The sequence below is a fragment of the Amaranthus tricolor genome, chromosome 2 (assembly GCF_026212465.1).
Source record: "Amaranthus tricolor cultivar Red isolate AtriRed21 chromosome 2, ASM2621246v1, whole genome shotgun sequence".
Taxonomy (NCBI): Eukaryota; Viridiplantae; Streptophyta; class Magnoliopsida; order Caryophyllales; family Amaranthaceae; genus Amaranthus; species Amaranthus tricolor.
The window spans coordinates 16,946,442-16,958,586 of record NC_080048.1 but is presented as its reverse complement, the minus strand read 5'-3'; the positions used below and the strand labels follow the sequence as shown (position 1 = coordinate 16,958,586).

The following is a 12,145-nucleotide window of genomic DNA, read 5'->3' as shown; positions in this document are numbered from 1 at the left end:
TATGTCATAAAGCATACGAAGAGGTTTAAAAGTTGCAAGAAGAATTAGTGCAAGAAGAGCCATCATGAACCATATTGGTTCAAGACCTTGGTAGCTTTGAAATAAGTGGAAGAGTGGACACATAAACAACAAGAAAAGCAACAAGAACAATAGGAACTACTCTGATGTTTCTGTTATCCTTGTTGCTGCACTTAGTAATTCACCCATGGATCTTGAATATAATGAGAGCCAAGACAGCTAGGAAGGGGGATGAATTGATCATGGAAGAATAGATGCAAAAGCAAGAACAAGGAAAGCCAACAACATACACAGAACACAAAAATCAGCAAAACAGAACAGCAGCTGCACCTGACGCCAAAACCGATGACCAGGCCACCTTGGCAAGCCCGTCCAGACGTGACCCGAGCCCGTGAGATGACGTGGAAGGCATATTTGGAATCTCCACACTTGGGACTAGCTGCCATAGTTCAAGAGTCCTTTTGGAAGTCACCGGAAGTGCACAGAAAATCGATGCGAAGGTCATGCGGTCAGCAAGTGAACGCTGACAGAAGGACCAGCAGCCTTGTTATGTTTCTGTGTATTTTAATTAGCACGTGTAATGCACATGAGCCATATGACCGTTAGAATTAGTTACCCACGTGTATTTTCATGCCTTTGTTCGTGTAGCCTAGTTCTATAAATATGTGGTTCATTCATTGTAAGAACAGGTTGTTGCTTAATGAAAGTTTTTCTCAAAAAAAAATTCAGTGTTTGAATTTTTTCACAATTGCTTGCAATTGGGGTTACTAGGGCCAGTTCGCCCTTCGTGTTGGTGTGAATCCTTGATCAGTCTTCAAGGCCACACTACACCCTATCCAAGAACATTGAGTATTCCCTTGATTCATCAAAGGAAAGCACCGGTGTTGTCTTGACAAGAGGCTTGGCAGTCCAACTCTATTCAAGAAGCTGATTTTCAGTCTTGGAATATCCTTGGTTTGAGTCACATTGTGATTGTGCGTATAAAGTTCATCATTTCACACGCATAATCACATCACATCACAATCGTTTATATCAAATTCAGAATTTATGATGCTAAATCCAGAAAAATCTGTCAATAAAAGACGTAAAAGGAGGATCAAAAGAAAATTTTGAGAAAAAAGGACTACAACAAAATAAAGGGTTGGGTTTGACAATCCCAAAGAAACACATTATATACACTAGTGGAAAAAACCTCATTTGCTACGGTTTTGGCCCCAAGCATTAGTGATAGCAGCAGATGGCCTATTTTAAATGCTGCAGTTTTATACCACAGCAGAAAAAGACACCAAATGCTGCGGGCTACAAGAAAACCGCGGCAAATAGTAAACACTATGCTGCGGGCCACCAAAAAACCGCAGCATATAGTCTTATTCTGCGGTTTTTTTATGGCACGCAGCATATAGTTTACTTTTTTTTTCTTTTTTCGTTTATGCTAAAAATAATCCAATAACAATGTACAATGTAATAAATAATGATTAATCCAATAATCCAATGATAATCACAAATACTCACCAATAATCTCTTTGTAATAATAAACTCTCGATCGTATATATAATACAATAATATGGACGTATATATATACATTTAAGTCCTAAAAAATCTAAACTAATTACAATTTACCAAAGACAAAAATTAGCAAGATACGCGGCAATCTTCTCTTTTAATTTGCGCATTTCTCCATTTCTCCATTTCTCAAAGTGCCAAATTAGCTTAAAAACAGATAAAATCGCAACTTAACACGTAATTTCTAGCATATGACTATGATTTACAATTCTAACCACTTCAACACAATAATATATACCAAATAGTATTGTGTGGCAAGTTTCGTGCAAAACAAACCAAGTTTGAGCTATTTTATGCGCGAAAGTGCCAAAAATGCTTAAAAACGCATAAAATCGCAACCTAACAAGTAATTTTTAGCATATGACTATGATTTACAATTCTAAACACTTCAACACAATAATATATACCAAATAGTGTTGTGTGCCAAGTTTCATGCAAAACAAACCAAGTTTGAGCTCATTTATACGCGAAAGTGCCAAAATAGCTTAAAAACCCATAAAATCGCAACTTACCAAGTAATATTAAGAATATGACTATGATTTACGGTTCTAACATCTTCAACACAATGATATATATACCAAATAGTGTGGTGTTCCAAGTTTCGTGCAAAACAAACCAAGTTTGAGCTACTTTATGTGCGAAAAAGCTAAAATAGCTTAAAAATCCATAAAAACGCAACTTATCAACTAATATTAAGAATATTACTATGATTTACAATTCTAACCACTTAAACACAATAATATATATCAAATAGTGTTGTGTGCCAAGTTTCGTGCAAAACAAACCAAGTTTGAGCTACTTTATGCGCAAAAGTGCCAAAAACGCTTAAAAACCCTTAAAATCGCAACTTAACACGTAATTTCTAGCATATTACTATCACAATAATATATACCAAATAGTGTTGTGTGCCAAGTTTCGTGCAAAACAAACCAAGTTTCAGCTACTTTATGCGCGAAAGTGACAAAAACACTTAAAAAAACCCAAAAAATCGTAACTTAATACGTAATTTCTAGCATATGATTATGATTTTCAATGCTAACCACTTCATCACAATAATATATACCAAATAATGTTGTGTGTCAAGTTTCGTGCAAAACACACCAAGTATGAGCTACTTGATGCGCAAAGGTGCCAAAAACGCTTAAAAAACCCTTAAAATCGCAACTTAACACGTAATTTCTAGCATATGATTATGATTTACAATTCTAATCACTTCAACACAATAATATATAACAAATAGTCTTGTGTGCCAAGTTTCGTGCAAAACAAACCAAGTTTGAGCTACTTTATGCGCAAAAGTGCCAAAAACGGTTAAAACCCTTAAAATCGCAGTTTAACATGTAATTTCTAGCATATGATTATGATTTACAATTCTAACAAACCATATGCAACCTTAGTTAAATCGCCATCACTAGCAACACCTAACTGAGGCAGCAAAAGAGAACAAGGAGTCGCCCCCTGAAAATTGTTAAGTTTAGTATAATAAGCATCATAATAAAATATTAAAACGCGTTGCAATTTAAATTAATAAGTGCTTATATATTTAAAAACTATGTACCTGTACCACTGGCTCTGGATTTTGAGCAACGGAGTACATGGTCTCCGGTGTGGGGTTTGCCCCTTCAGGGGTAGCAATGGGCTGGGGTGCTACGGGGGTAATGGGCTCAGGTGTTGTCTCGACCGAAGCATTAGGATCCCCATGTTGGCTTTACTGATCCTCGACAATCAGGTTTGCGAAGTCAACAGTGGGTGCTCCCATCTTCTGCAACACAAGTGCCACTTTAACAGGTGGCATCGTTCGGGATTGAATAGCAACACTCTTTTCCGAATGCCTTCTTAAACCCCACGCGGATGCCTCCTTTTCCAACTACTCGCCCTCTATGGTTTTCCCTAAGACCATATGCAATGCGTCAACATTGTCTCTTGGGGTGAACTTCCCCGTAGCTTATTTTTCCTTCCAGCCCATCTGTTCAAATAAAAATTGACATATATAACAATTAGTATAAGTAAATCAAAGCCAAAGAATACAAAACAAATCAAGAATATACTTAATAATTTCAAAACTCACCAAAGTATCAACAACCTTCTTCGTTCCCGGATCATTAATAGTATATTTACCACTTGCGTCTCGGGAATTAAGCCTGCAATACCAATCTCGCACCCGATCTCCAGCAGGTGTATTCACGGATGCAGAGGTAGTCGTAGATGAGGACGTGAATGGACTTTGATTGGGGTATAAACCCGCATCCACCCATTGTTTTCGAACCTCATTGTACTCTTTTTGGCCCAAGCGATGGTAAAACTTTCTTTTGCTTGCTGATTCAGAAGCTTTACCACGCTTTTCCTAATTAATCAATGGAAATCAAATGTCATATATTAGTTTAATGATTGAATCAAAAGAAGTAAATTCAAATAAAAAAACTATAATATAATATGAAATACTTACAACTTTAATGGGAGTTGTTCTTTTTGGCAACAAAAGTCATTCCCTCTTTGATATGTGACCCCATATTTCGTAGGGCATCTTCGAAGGCTTGCTCTCCACCTTCGTTTCCCGTTTTGACCTTTTTGGTCGTACGGGCACGCTTGTTCGTGATCCAGCTAGTTACTAGCTTGGATTTGAAATCTATGAATGTTTCAGCTGTTGCTGAAAGAAACACATTCTTCTTCTCCTCATCTCTTTCGATGTGAAAAAGATTTTACAAAAAAAAATTATATTTATTACTGTCAATTAAATTAACTTTAAAATTAAACTATATGAATAAAAATAGTAAAGTTGCTTACCACAGTATCATTCCATATAGAGTTTTTCAAACCCTCTAGAACCTCGTTCCATGCGTACAATATGGAAATCTTGCGGATACATAGGCTCACTTCTTTTCCATATTGCCTACGCGATTTTCCGCAAGTTTGACCCAATACATTGTATTCCAAATGCATGAGTTTTGTGACTTTGAGGTTTTTCATAGGACCTTGCCCTTTTCTTTTCTTACTATTAGTGGGAGCATCCATTGGTGAGGCGTCTTCAGTCTCAAAATCATTGTCAAGTGGTGGAGCGTCTTCATCCATACGCTCGTATCTCACAATTTGGTCCTCTTAAGTGTCGTAACTATGATTCTTATTATTCGAGGTCTCAATCTCGGGGACAATTTCGTCTCTGAAAAGATGCATTGTATATTAGTACCTGAAAGAACATGAATAGAAATATATTAGAACACAAGCTAAGTAATATTAAAAATATGACTATGATGCTTCTTCAAAAGCTTAATATTCTTCCTCATCCTCAACATTGCCTATACCAAGGATGCTTCTTTTTCCCGGTACAACAATAAACCATTTTTTTATTAGACGGGTCTACAATATAGAATACTTGCTTGGCTTGTGTGGCTAGTATGAATGGCTCCTCACTATCACGCAAACGAGCTAAGTCTACAAGAGTGAATCCACAAGGGTCGTCATTTTTTATGCATTGTCGATTATTGTCTACCCACTTACATTTGAAAAGACCAATAGTGAAAGTAGAGTAGTCAAGCTCCCATATTTCATGTATCCGCCCATAGTATACCAATTTAGCATCAATCGGCGCTTGATCCTTGGCACTCGCGTAAAATGTAGATGACGACAAATTAGAAACCCCACTATTCTGTAGATAAGATTACTTTTTGTCTTGACCCTAAGTACAAAATGTGTACCCATTGACATCGTAACCCTCATATTTGTTGACATCATCACGAGAACCAAATGCTAACCACTTAACACTTTCTGATACACCTTTCAGTTCTTCGCATATTACTCGATTATGAAACCAATTAATAAACGTCTTGTTATGCAACTGCATCAATGCCTTATCCCCTTTAGAAAGATGTTTTGCGCGCAATATATCAAGATGCTCACTCAAAAAAGGATAAACTTCCGGAATATGATGCAACACATACAAGTGTGCTTGTAGAAGGCTGTCTCGAGGAAGTGTGACCGATTTGGAGCCAATTGTTCCTTTTTCTTCAAGCCTTCCTTCTTGTTCGAGAGGTGGGAAGTCCAATAGGCGTTGTCATGCAAGGTGAACTCCTCATTAGCATATGCATCAAACACGGATACGCCTTTATCCCACATCTTTTTCAAATCCTCAACGAGAGGTGAAAGATATACATCTATGTCATTGCCAGGATTTTTAGGACCCGAGATAAGAAGTGAAAGCATAATGTACTTACGCTTCATACACAACCAAGGTGGCAAATTATAGATCACTAACAGTACCGGCAAAGTACTATGTTGAGAACTAAGATTGCCAAATGGGTTCATTCCATCCATACACAGTCCGAGCCTTAAATTACGAACCCCATCCCCAAAAGTCTTATGCAACCTTTCAATACTCTTCAACTCCGGAGAATCATATGGATGTGTGAGCAACTGACCTTTCTTCACCCTATCTGCATGCCACCTTAAATTTAACGCAATTTTCTTTAAAGAAAACAAGCGCTTGAATCTAGGTATTATTGGAAGATACCACAATACCTTAGCCTGGGGACCTTCAGCATCCCGAGCCCCTTTACGCTTGTAGCGCAATAACCCACACCTAGGACACTCTTCTAAGTTGGATGTGTGAGCAAGTGACCTTTCTTCACCCTATCTGCATGACACCTTAAAACAAGCGCTTGAATCTAGGTATTATTGGAAGATACCACAATACCTTAGCTGGGGGCCCTTTAACATCCCGAGCCCCATTACGCTTATAGCGCGATAACCCACATCTAGGACACTCTTCTAAGTTCTCGTTTTCATTCCGATACAACACACAATCATTCGGACACACATGAATCTTCTGGTACTCTAAGCCGAAAGGACACATGAGCTTTTTGGCATAATATGTCAACTTCGGAAGTTCATTTCCTCAGGAAGCATCTCACCTAACGCTTCTAATAACATTGTGAAACTAGTGTCACTCCAATTGCACTTCGACTTAATGTTGAAAATTGTCAACACTGCTGTTAGTTTGGTGAACTTTGTACATCCAGGATACAAAGGCTTTTGAGAACCCTCTGTCAACAAGTCAAAAACACGATGACGTTTTCCTAACTCATCCTCGACTCCCTCCATCATCTCATCAACACGATCCACATCCTCATCGACATTCTCTTCATCTGTCTCATACCCATCAACATAATCTACTACATCCTCATTGACATCAGCCTCATTATTGACGTCCTCAACAACACTTTTCTCTTTGTAAACTCCCTCCTCACCATGCCAAACCCGAACATGATATTGAGGCCGAAACCAACGTCGAAGTATGTGCTCCCTAAGAATATCAACACTATCTACCTTTGACACATTGCCACAAGTGACACATGGGCAATAAAAACCAACTCCCCCCGTCCTAACTTGATGTTCAACCGCAATACTATAAAATTCTAATACGCCATCAATAAATTCCAACGATTCAATGCTTCCATACATCCAAGAACGATCTTTTGTCATCCTAATTAGTGTGATTAATTAATTCGAAACAAAATTAATACACAACTTTTAACATATATACTTATTTATAACAAACATATTTAACCCTAAAAACTTTGAATAATTAACATTGTGTAGTTCATACTTCATATACTTCATACATATTCTAATTCTATATAACCAAACATATTCTAATTATATACTTCATACTTCAATATTAAGCACTACATTGTAAATAAAATTATATTCAAAATATAAATAATAAAATTAAATCATTTAACCTTAGAAATATAAGTATTCTAATTCTAAAAATTAAAGACAAGTATAACAACAAACCACATTTTTAAAAAAATATGCAAATAATTAACAAACCACATTCACAAATAATTACTAAAAATGCAAATCATTAACAAACCACATTTTTAACTAAATTACTAAATTACAAGTGAAACAATAAAAATATAAAATTGCAAATTTACAAAACAAATAGAAATTACCTTGATTTCGTGGATTATGTAATAATCTACAAAGAAAAACAAAAAAAAAATTAGCTCTAATTTTCGTATGTATTGAACTTGCAAAAAACTTATGTCGTGGATTAACGAGAAAGAAGAAGCAGGAAGAATGAAGAAGCAAATGTCGTATGGGTTTAAGGAAAATGAAGAACACGTACAGTACCTTCGTAGTAACAGTCGTATTGAAGAGAACGAAGAACACAATAGCGTTTTTGAAGAACAAATTGAAAAGAAGAACAAATTTTCGTGGGTTTTTGAAGAAATTTTTGAAGAACTTGAAGAAATTAAAGAACTTGAAGAACAAGAGTCGTGCGTTTATGCGAGAATACAACAGTTATATGAAGGTCTTGAGCAAATGAACGTTGAAACACAGGTTTTAAATTTTCAGAAATAAGGCTATTTGCTGCGGGCTGAGCAAAACCGTAGCATTTAATCACTTATTTGCTGAGGGCTTTAAGAAAATCGCAACATTTGCAGATTATTTTTTTTCTTTTTTTTTCTATTTAATGTTGCGTCTAAAGAAAATCGCAGCAAATGACACGCAGTAGATACGTTTTTTTCCACTAGTGATAGTATATGTTGTAATTAGTCAAACATTAATGGTGCAACATTTTTAAATTATTATTATTCGTACTATATAATACCAGTCATATAGCATTATAATACCAATCATAAAACATTATATACCAATCAAATAACATTATAACACCAATCGTATAGCATTATATACCTATCATATAGCATATAATACCAATCATATAGCATTATAATGCCAACCATATAACATCATAATACCAATCATATATCATTATAATAACAACTTTGTTGTGATATAAAACCATTTACATATCATTATTGTAATATAAAACCATCCAAAATTTAATGGTTCAACACTTTTAAACTATTATTATTCGTTCTTTATAATACCAATCATATAGCATTATAATACAAAAATAGAGAGTGAAAATGGGTGCTTAACAACCAAAAATGAAGAGTAAAAAAACAACAAACGAGAATCAAGGGACTGACGCAACGAAAATGGAAGTCGTTGTTGAGAAAGATGAATGGTTTGTCAGGAATGAGAAGTAATTGAAAGTAGGAGTTATCAAAACAACCAAAAATGGAAGTTTTATAGTTATTTTGAGAATTAGCTTGTTTTACGTGTCTGTTTCTTCAATATTATTTAATTAATTTTTTTTAAAAAAATTAATTATGGGTCGGCCCAAACAAGAGGTCTCTAAAAGAGACAATCTCAAGTAACAATTTATGATTTACAAAACATTAATGTAAAATTGAATGATGGAGACTTGGCTATCTCTTTGTTATGTTCTGTACCTTCATCTTACAAGAACTTTAAAGAAACTCTACCTTTTGGTAGAGACAACTTGAATAGTGATGATGTGAAAAATGCCTTAGCATAAAAGGATTTGATCCATTCACAATTGTCACACAAAACACAAAGTGACTCGAGTGATGTATTATTTTTGAGGGGGGGTCTTTTGAGAAAGTTCACACTAGTAGGAGCGGAAACAAGGGCAAGGGAAGGTTGAAGGCAAATGAGGCCTAACAAAAATAAGACTTGCAATTACTGTAAGCTTAAAGGCCACATCAAGAAAGACTGTTGAAAATGAAATCAGAAAAATTCGAGTCATAAGGGGGCTAGGGACAGAACTACCAATGCCGATGCTAGTTACATCAATGATAGTGATGATGGTGGTGTCTTAGTAGCCACATATAGGGTACAAGGATGGAGATGAGTAGATTCTTGACTTTAGTTGTTCATTCCATATGACACCCAATAAGAGTTTCTTCCTTACATATAAGAGTGTAGGTGGGGGAAAAGTGACCATGGTAAATAATACATGTAAAGTGGTCGGGCTTAGATTGTCACTAGTTGTGATGAAAGGGAGTTTTTATGCTTTTAAAGGTTCAACCATCTCCAGCTAGGCAAACGTTTCCACAAACACAATGTCCAATCATGATACTAAACTTTGGCATTTGAGGATTAGTCACATGGGTGAAAGAAGTATGTATGAATTTTCTTAACAACGTTTATTTAATGGCAAGAAGTTTGGGAACCTTGGGTTTTGCTAACAATGTATTTATAGGAAACACAAGAGAGATAGTTTCAAACTCTCAATACACAACACCATGGGAATTCTTGACTATATTCATTTCAATTTGTGGGGGCCATCAAGAAGGCGACAACAAAATGGTATTGCGAAGAGGATGAATAGAACGTTGTTGGAAAGGGCACATTGCATGCTAAACCAAGCAAAACTAGGGAAGCACTTCTGGGCCAAAATGGTGGCTATGACATGTTATTTGATCAACCACTCACCTTATACCACCTTGAAATTCAAGTCACCACAAGAAGTGTGGTACAACGCTCTAGTAAATTCATGTAAACGATGGAAAGTTATAATGTAATAGCTCTATTTTTAAACGTCTTTTAATCTTAGCTTAAATAGCTTTGAGTATGGATTAGTGCTAGTAACTTATCTTGTTATTTATCTTTAAGTGCTAAACATAATGAGAGCTATAGCTTGAACGAACAGCCTATGTAGGGGCTATACATCGATTCTTTCGTGTCTGTTTAAGTTCTTGAAGCTGATTATTATGTCATTTATTCATAGCTTTGGGATCTCATTAATGTCATTACCTCTATAAATAGGGAGCTCATATGCACATTTGTAATCATCAAATACAAACTCCTAGCCTAAAACCATAGCCATATAATCTCTTACTCAATTGCAATCTTCACTGTAAGAGTTGTTGAAACTCCATTGTTATAGTTCAAACAAAGATATTATACTTGTGTCCATTGTTTGCATTTTAGTTCCTTTAAACATAGTCATTTTCATTGAAACTTTAATTGGTTCATCAAGTACTTCAAACCTTTTGATCTTAGTGATATTAGTGTTTGAGTATTGAACTTAGACTCTAATATAGCTCTCATTTCACCTTGGACTAATCCTAACTTAGTTTTTTTAATTAATTATATACGTTGCTTCAATATTTACAAATTACTTTTCATTAGCGTACTATAGCCACACAATATGGAACATAAAATTCTGATGATGAAAACCTACCAATTTACCTACCAATAATTGTCGAATGTAAATCAATAAAATTCATTATTTACCTACCAATTCAAGGCAATGTATAAAACAACAACTACAACAAAATTCATCAAAACGAACACCTGTTATAATTTCTACAAAAAATCTATTTCGTAACAAATAAAATAAAACAAATTAGGTGATGAAAACCTATTCAAGAAAAATGAGTTCAAAGAAAAAAGTCACTAAAAAAAGCAACAGGGAAAGATGTAACAACCAAAGAACCAATTCCATCAATGAATCAATTACCCTTTTAAGTTTTATAATGTCAGTAATATTTAACATCCAAAAACCGATTCCGATTACATCAAAGAAATCATAACTTAAGTTTTAAGCAGCAGAACCATTAATTTTGAGATTTTTATTGAAAAAAAAAAAGAATTTTCAAATCCATTGCCTAAATCTTCACACAGGCATAGCTTAGATTAACATTTATACATTCAAAATGAAGACCGAAAGTTCAATTAAAACCTACTGATATAACCAAAAAATTCAAAATTGTTCATCATAAATGCAAAGGATTATATATGAAGATAAATAATAACAGCAAATTACAAACCTTGAATAAAAAGTGCAAAAATGATAAATGGAATCATCTTCATTAATAACAGTAAGCGAGAAGATGTATCATGATGATGGCGAATCAATCAAACAGATGGAGAAAGAGAGATCGAGATAGAAAAACCATACATTAATTAGATGGTCGAACGAAGAGACTGATAAGAGAACAAGTGGCCTACGAGCAGACGGTGGCCGGAGAAGGGAATGGAAGCGAAGAGACGGACAGACGGCACCAAACAGATGGAGAAAGAGAGATCGAGATAGAAAAACCGTACATTAATCAGATGGTCGAACGAAGAGACTGATGAGAGAACAAGTGGCCTACGAGCAGGCGATGGCTGGAGAAGGGAATGGAAGCGAAGAGAAGGAAAGACGGCACATGAATGGCCGTAGAGGAGAGGCTAGGGTTCTTGTTTTATATATTTCAAATTTTGATTAACGACTACTTTTTTGCAATAAATGTTTCAAATTTTGGGTAACGACTACTTATTTTTAATCCATGCTTCAAATTTTGCAATAAGATTCATGAGAATAATCTTCAACAGTAATGATTTTCGTTATTAAAAAAAAAGCAAATATATTATTTCCCACCTTAAAATGAGACCGATCAAAAATTGAAGATGAAACCGAATGTTGTCAGACCCAAAACTTTTTTTTTTCGGATTTATCGAACAAATATTATCCGAGCTAAAATTGCACCTTAATTGATTGATAATCAAAAATTATAAAATTGATGCCATTGAATTTTATAATCAACATATAAATTAACCGACATTTAAAATATATATATATATATATATATATATATATATATATATATATATATATATATATATATATATATATATATATATATATATATATATATATATATATATATATATATATACACATACTATGGCCAATAACAGA

The 12,145-nt window shown here is 34.8% G+C and overlaps 1 long non-coding RNA gene across 1 annotated transcript; it reads right to left on the bottom strand.

Moving 5' to 3' along the window:
- Positions 1-2,392: 2,392 nt before the first annotated feature.
- Positions 2,393-11,623, bottom strand: LOC130805863 (uncharacterized). Its single transcript, XR_009040228.1, has 7 exons — positions 11,363-11,623; positions 7,533-7,558; positions 4,366-4,765; positions 4,028-4,260; positions 3,650-3,925; positions 3,140-3,547; positions 2,393-3,039 (listed from the first exon to the last, which is right to left on the bottom strand). It is a non-coding gene; the product is annotated as an uncharacterized LOC130805863 (long non-coding RNA).
- Positions 11,624-12,145: the final 522 nt, after the last annotated feature.